The sequence below is a fragment of the Prosopis cineraria genome, unplaced genomic scaffold (genome assembly GCF_029017545.1).
Source record: "Prosopis cineraria cultivar Desert tree isolate PC_DT_omini unplaced genomic scaffold, ASM2901754v1 PC843, whole genome shotgun sequence".
Taxonomy (NCBI): Eukaryota; Viridiplantae; Streptophyta; class Magnoliopsida; order Fabales; family Fabaceae; genus Prosopis; species Prosopis cineraria.
Window position 1 is genome coordinate 34,588 of NW_026556168.1, and position 6,079 is coordinate 40,666.

The 6,079-nt window shown below is 32.9% G+C and overlaps 1 pseudogene; it reads left to right on the plus strand.

The window, feature by feature from the left end:
* Window positions 1–526: 526 nt before the first annotated feature.
* LOC129298541 (beta-amyrin synthase-like) lies at window positions 527–6,076 on the plus strand (annotated as a pseudogene).
* Window positions 6,077–6,079: the final 3 nt, after the last annotated feature.

Here is a 6,079-nt window from a genome sequence, read left to right on the forward strand (position 1 = left end):
GAAAAATTATATACATTAAAATTTTTTTTAATAATCTTATTTATTAGCTTGAATAGTTTAAATTTAATATAAATAATCTACATTTAATTTATAAAAATTATAAAAATTTTTAATATTAAATCTGTACTGTCTAAATTGAATATATCTAAAAATTAATTTATAAAAAAATTAATATTAAATCTAGACAATTCATATTAAATCAAGATTATTCATAAGGCTGAACAAATTTATTAATTTTTTTATTTTAAAAATAAAAATAAAAAATATTAAATTCGGACCGTTTTCTGACAGTGTTATAAATAGGGGGTACCCGTCGGTGGCGGATCAGAAACTATAATGATTGAAGGCAATAAAGAGCGCTCTCTCTCTTCTCTCTAATATTGCTATTTCCACCTGCTAGCTATGGAGACAACAACAGGCTGGTGTGGCGACATGGCTTCAGTCACATTATAAATGCTCAAGGGTACGTGGTGTGGATGCCCATATGCTATATATTCTATATAGTAGCCTTTATATACTACTATCTGTTATTGCCTAATTAAGCTCTCTCGTTCTTTAGTTAACATTGTCAAGTGTACGTGTTTGCCAGTTGTTATAAATATATATATATATATATATTGCTTTTATATATATAATTGCTATAGGCTTTGCTAGTTGGAGAGGAAGAAGATGTGGAGGCTGAAGATAGCAGAGGGAGGGACTGACCCTTACATATTCAGTACAAACAACTTCGTGGGAGGCAGACATGGGAGTTTCATGCAGAAGATGGAACCAAAGAGGAAAGAGATGAAGTTGAAGCTGCTCGTCAACATTTCTCTTCCAATCGCTTCCGTTTCAGAGCCTGTGGTGATCGTCTTTGGCGATTCCAGGTTCTTGCTTCTTTATTTCTTTCTTCTCCTCTAATGCATGCATTATCTCAGACTAAATGAGCCCAAGCTTCTTTATGTGAGCTAGTGGCCTATCTTTTTCTTATGTATTTTATAATGTTCTGCCTTCCCAATTTTTTTTCTATTTTGTTTGAGTCATTTACTTTTACATAAAATGAGAAATATTTTCATATAGTCCTTAAATGGTAGAATTTGTTTTTTTAATGATTTTGAAAGAAAAATATCAAAATGACACACTTTTATCTTTGAACTTCTCACTGTCTCCTCCTCACATGCTGATGAGCTTGTCACCCCACCACCGGAGATTGATGCTCTAGTTCTGGTTGCATGTTGTCTCATTGTCTCCGGCACTAACAGGGATGAATCTAGAGAGAGGCAAGGGAAACCTCCCCTCCACGCTCCTATACTGCTGTGAAAATTTTTAACATTTTACTTGTAAAAAAAATATTAAAATAGATTTTGGTGCCTTCATTTAATGTTTTATTTTTAATTTGGCTCTGATTCCATCCATGTAGAGGCTAGTAATCTAAAGGAAGAAGAAAAGGAAATAAAAAAAAAGCAACATTACAAAAGACATTAGGAAAAAAACATATTAGAAGGTCACTCTTTTAAATTTTCATTTCAATTCAAAGGGCTGGGCTTATATGAAACAAGCCCAAAATAGGACTGGGTCACGCTGTCTTGAACCCTTGGTTCTATTGTGTGCCCCTCCACTAGGCTTGTTACTATCTTTGCAATATAAGGTCAGCATTTATTATTTAACATGTATTAAAGCATCTTTAATAGTTTAAGGAAAATGCATTGCTAAGAAATTTGAACTAGACCAACTGATGATTCAATCAAAAGTCAATGAACCAGTCCTTAGTCTGATTTGAAGTATCACTACAACCTGACTAAATAAAGATCAATCAAAAATTGAAAACACCAATCAAAAACTGGTTTAATTGATCAATGTTTTGGTAACTGATCCATTTTTTTCACATCACAAAATCAACTTGTGACAAAATTTTCTTCATTTTTATTGTAAATTTCCTTCGCAAATTTCTTTCTTTCTTTTCTTGTTGCTGTTGTTGTTGTTTTTTTTTTGTAGTACTAGTATCCTAAGTCTAGAGTGGATGCTTAGCCAGTAATTGTTGAATTATTGCTTGATTAATGTGATGTAGTTTCTAAGAGAAAAGAAGTTCAAACAAACAATACCAAGTGTGAAGATAAAGGATGAAGAAGAAATAACATGTGAGAAAGTTAAGAAAATAGTGAAAAGAGCAACGCATTACTTGTGTGCATTGCAAGCTAATGATGGCCATTGGCCTGCTCAAATTGCTGGACCCCTCTTTTATGTTCAACCTTTGGTAAGTCTATGCTTAATTATAGCATATCTCTATTTATCTTCGTCGTTGAACTCTTTCACAAATATTTTCATACACACACACACACATTAACAACAAAAGCTATTTGAAAATTCAAATTAACAACAAAAGCGATTCAAAATTCAAATTAGTGGTGAATGTATGGTGCAGGTATTTGTCACGTATATTACAGGACATCTTAATAATGTATTTCCTAAAGAGTACCAAAAAGAGATACTGCGTTTCTTATATAACCACCAGGTGAAGTTTCAAACCTATCTCATTTTATTAACTTATCATTGTAAACATTTGAAATGAACTAATGCTATATGTGGATGGAATATATGTAATACTGAAGAATGAAGATGGAGGATGGGGGCTACATATAGAGAGTCCTAGTTGCATGTTCAGCACGGCATTGAGCTATATATGCATTCGCATTTTGGGAGAAGGGCCTGATGGAGGCAAAGACAATCTTGTATTAGAGCTAGAAAATGGATTTTTGATCATGGCGGTGTCACTTACATACCATCTTGGGGGAAGACTTGGCTTTGTGTTTGTCTCTTGTTTTTAATCATTAATTTAGTTTGTCTTAATTAGAACTACTTTTGAATATTCTTAATTTTGTTATATATCAATCATCTACTATAGATACTTGGTGTATATGAATGGTCTGGAAGCAACCCTATGCCTCCTGAATTTTGGCTCTTGCCTTCATTTCTTCCCATGCATCCAGGTAAATCATTTTTACCGAATATTGAACTATATATAAAGCTCTACATGTATTGATGTTTATCTCCAAATATTGATTCGTTTACTATTCTACGTACCTCAATCAAATGAATGCAGCTAAAATGTGGTTCTATTGTCGATCAGTCTACATGCCTATGTCTTACTTATATGGAAAAAGGTTTGTGGGTCCGATCACACCACTTATTCTTCAGCTGAGACTAGAACTTCATGTTCAACCTTACAACCAAATTAATTGGAACAAAGCTCGCCATCTTTGTGCGAAGGTTTTCTATTGTCTCTAATATTATTCAATTAGATGATTTTCCATTGTTATATATGTATATACTAATGAAAATAGTTTTTGCATATTAAAGGAGGATCTTCAATGGCCTCATCCCTGGATACAAGATCTCCTCTGGGATGGTTTATATATATTAACTGAACCACTTCTTACTCGTTGGCCCTTCAACAAGTGGATAAGAGAAAAGGCGCTTCAAGTAACAATGAAGCATGTACACTATGAAGATGAAAATACCCGCTACATAACAGCTGCATGTGTGGAGAAGGTTTTATTTCTATATTCAATAACTAATATCCATCCAACGAGTTGGAATATATTGGATTTATGATTAGTAAGAGAAGAATTCTAATTTTCAAGAAATACTTTTATACTTGCCACAGTCATTATCTATGATTGCTTGTTGGGCTGAAGATCCAAATGGAGATGCCTTTAAGAAGCATCTTGCTAGGGTTCCTGATTTTTTATGGGTTTCAGAAGATGGAATGACTATGCAGGTTCTAACACATATACACTCATATTTTGCAGCTAATGTAGATTCTAGCTTACTTATTAATAAAGAGTTGTTTTTATTGAATAACATATAACTTTTTATTGAACTCCAAAATATAAGTTGGATGTTTAATATTTTTTGTTAGAGTTTCGGAAGTCAAACATGGGATGCTTGCTTTGCCGTTCAAGCTTTGCTTGCCACTTATCTAATTGAGGAAATTACTCCAACACTTGCAAGAGGACATTATTTCATTAAGGAATCTCAAGTTTGTTTCTTTCTACCTAAGATTACTATTAATTATTGATTGGTTGATGCACTAGCTTAGTCATCTTGAGGGAGATTCATGTTTGTGCACATACATTAAAAATGACCTTTATGACTAGTGAACTTATACGCTTCTTTTTCATGACAAATAACAATCTGGTTAGGTTAAAGACAATCCTTTTGGAGACTTTAAGAGTATGTATCGCCACATTTCTAAGGAGCATGGGCCTTCTCTGATAGAGACCAAGGAGTTCAGGTTTCAGATTGCACATCAGAAGGTTTAAAGGTGATTTCTACTACTGGTTATGTCATCCTAATGTTCAACTTCATATTTCATATATATGTTGTATTACCATATGGTGTTATTGGTTGTTTCAGTGTTGTCTTCTTCTATCAAAGCTGCCATCGGAGATTGTGGGTGAACATGTAGAACTTGAGAGATTATATGATTCTGTCAATATAATATTATCACTTCAAGTGTGTCTTTTTGAATTTGATTTAATTAATGACTTTTTAATATGGTGTTATAATAATTTTAAATATCTTGATGATGAATTTTTTAGAGTAAAAGAGGTGGCTTAGCAGCCTGGGGAACCAATCAAAGCACAAGAATGGTTAGAAGTAAGAATTAATAACAACCCTATATGGCTATATATATTCATATTTTATAAACTGAACTAAATCTGTGAATTTATTAGTCAATAATGCATTATAATTTGCTTTTTTGGGTATGATGATCAGGTTTTGAATCCTATAGAATTTTTGGAGGACATAGTAGTTGAGCATGAAGCTGTTGAATGCACGGGGTCTGCAATACAGGCTTTAGCTCTTTTCAATAAGCTGCATCCAACTCATAGAAAAAAGGAGATCGAGAATTTTATTACTAATGCTGTAAGATACATTGAAGAGATTCAAACAAAAGATGGTTCATGGTATGGAAATTGGGGAATTTGCTTCATTTATGGAACTATGTTCGCACTTGGTGGACTTAATGCAGCTGGCAAGACCTATGATAGCTCTAATACCATTCGTAGAGCTGTGAATTTTCTTTGCACGATACAAAATGAAGATGGTGGGTGGGGAGAGAGCTATCTTTCATGCGCTATAAAGGTTGATTTTTATCATTGAAGCCATTTAATGCCATTTTACTGTACGTTTTTGTTTAATCATGTTCTCTAACTCATCAGATGCTTTTGTTGATTAATGTTGCAGAAATTTGTTCCACTTGAAGGAAGTCGGTCACACGCAGTACAGACAGCTTGGGCTATGATGGGTCTAATTCATGCTGGCCAAGTAAGTCAACACACACTTTGATCTTAAATCTCTTCAATGGTAAATAAATCATATCTTAATACTCAAGATATCATTCGACCCTTATAGGGTTAAAATTTTAAAATTCTATTTGATCCTAAAAATAGGACAAAGATGTAACCATTAGTTCAATGTTATAAGGTATTTTTAACTCAAAATCACACCTTATGATGAGTTAATCAATTATCGTTTAAATTATACATTCTTTCTATATTTATCTCCATTTAATATGGTGTTTTAATTACAAAATCTTATTAATTATGACCTTAATTGACAGTATTTGTTGAAAAATCTCATTACTACCTAGAAATACCCATAACGCCTTATGTTTTAACATTTTGCCTTAATAAATGGGGAGAGTAGTAGTTGATTTTTTTTGTCCAATATTGTCCCTATTTACTTACATCAAGTTGTTGGCAAACTTGTAATTTCTGTACACATTTCATTCTGGTCATTAATTTTTGTAAAGGATAAAATTAAAAAGTCACATATTTTCACAACAAATATTAATTTTTGTTGGATACTATAGGCGGAGAGGGACCTAACTTCTCTTCATCGTGGAGCAAAATTTCTGATGAATTCTCAGTTGGAAGATGGAGATTGGCCGCAACAAGTGAGTTTTTTCTTTCTCCCGCATTCTTTTAATTATCATAAAAAATCAAATATTAGTTTTGATTATTAGATTATTGAATCAATTAATTAGTGGTCGAGGACTTGTGTTTAGGAATTGACGGGAGCATCTTTGAAA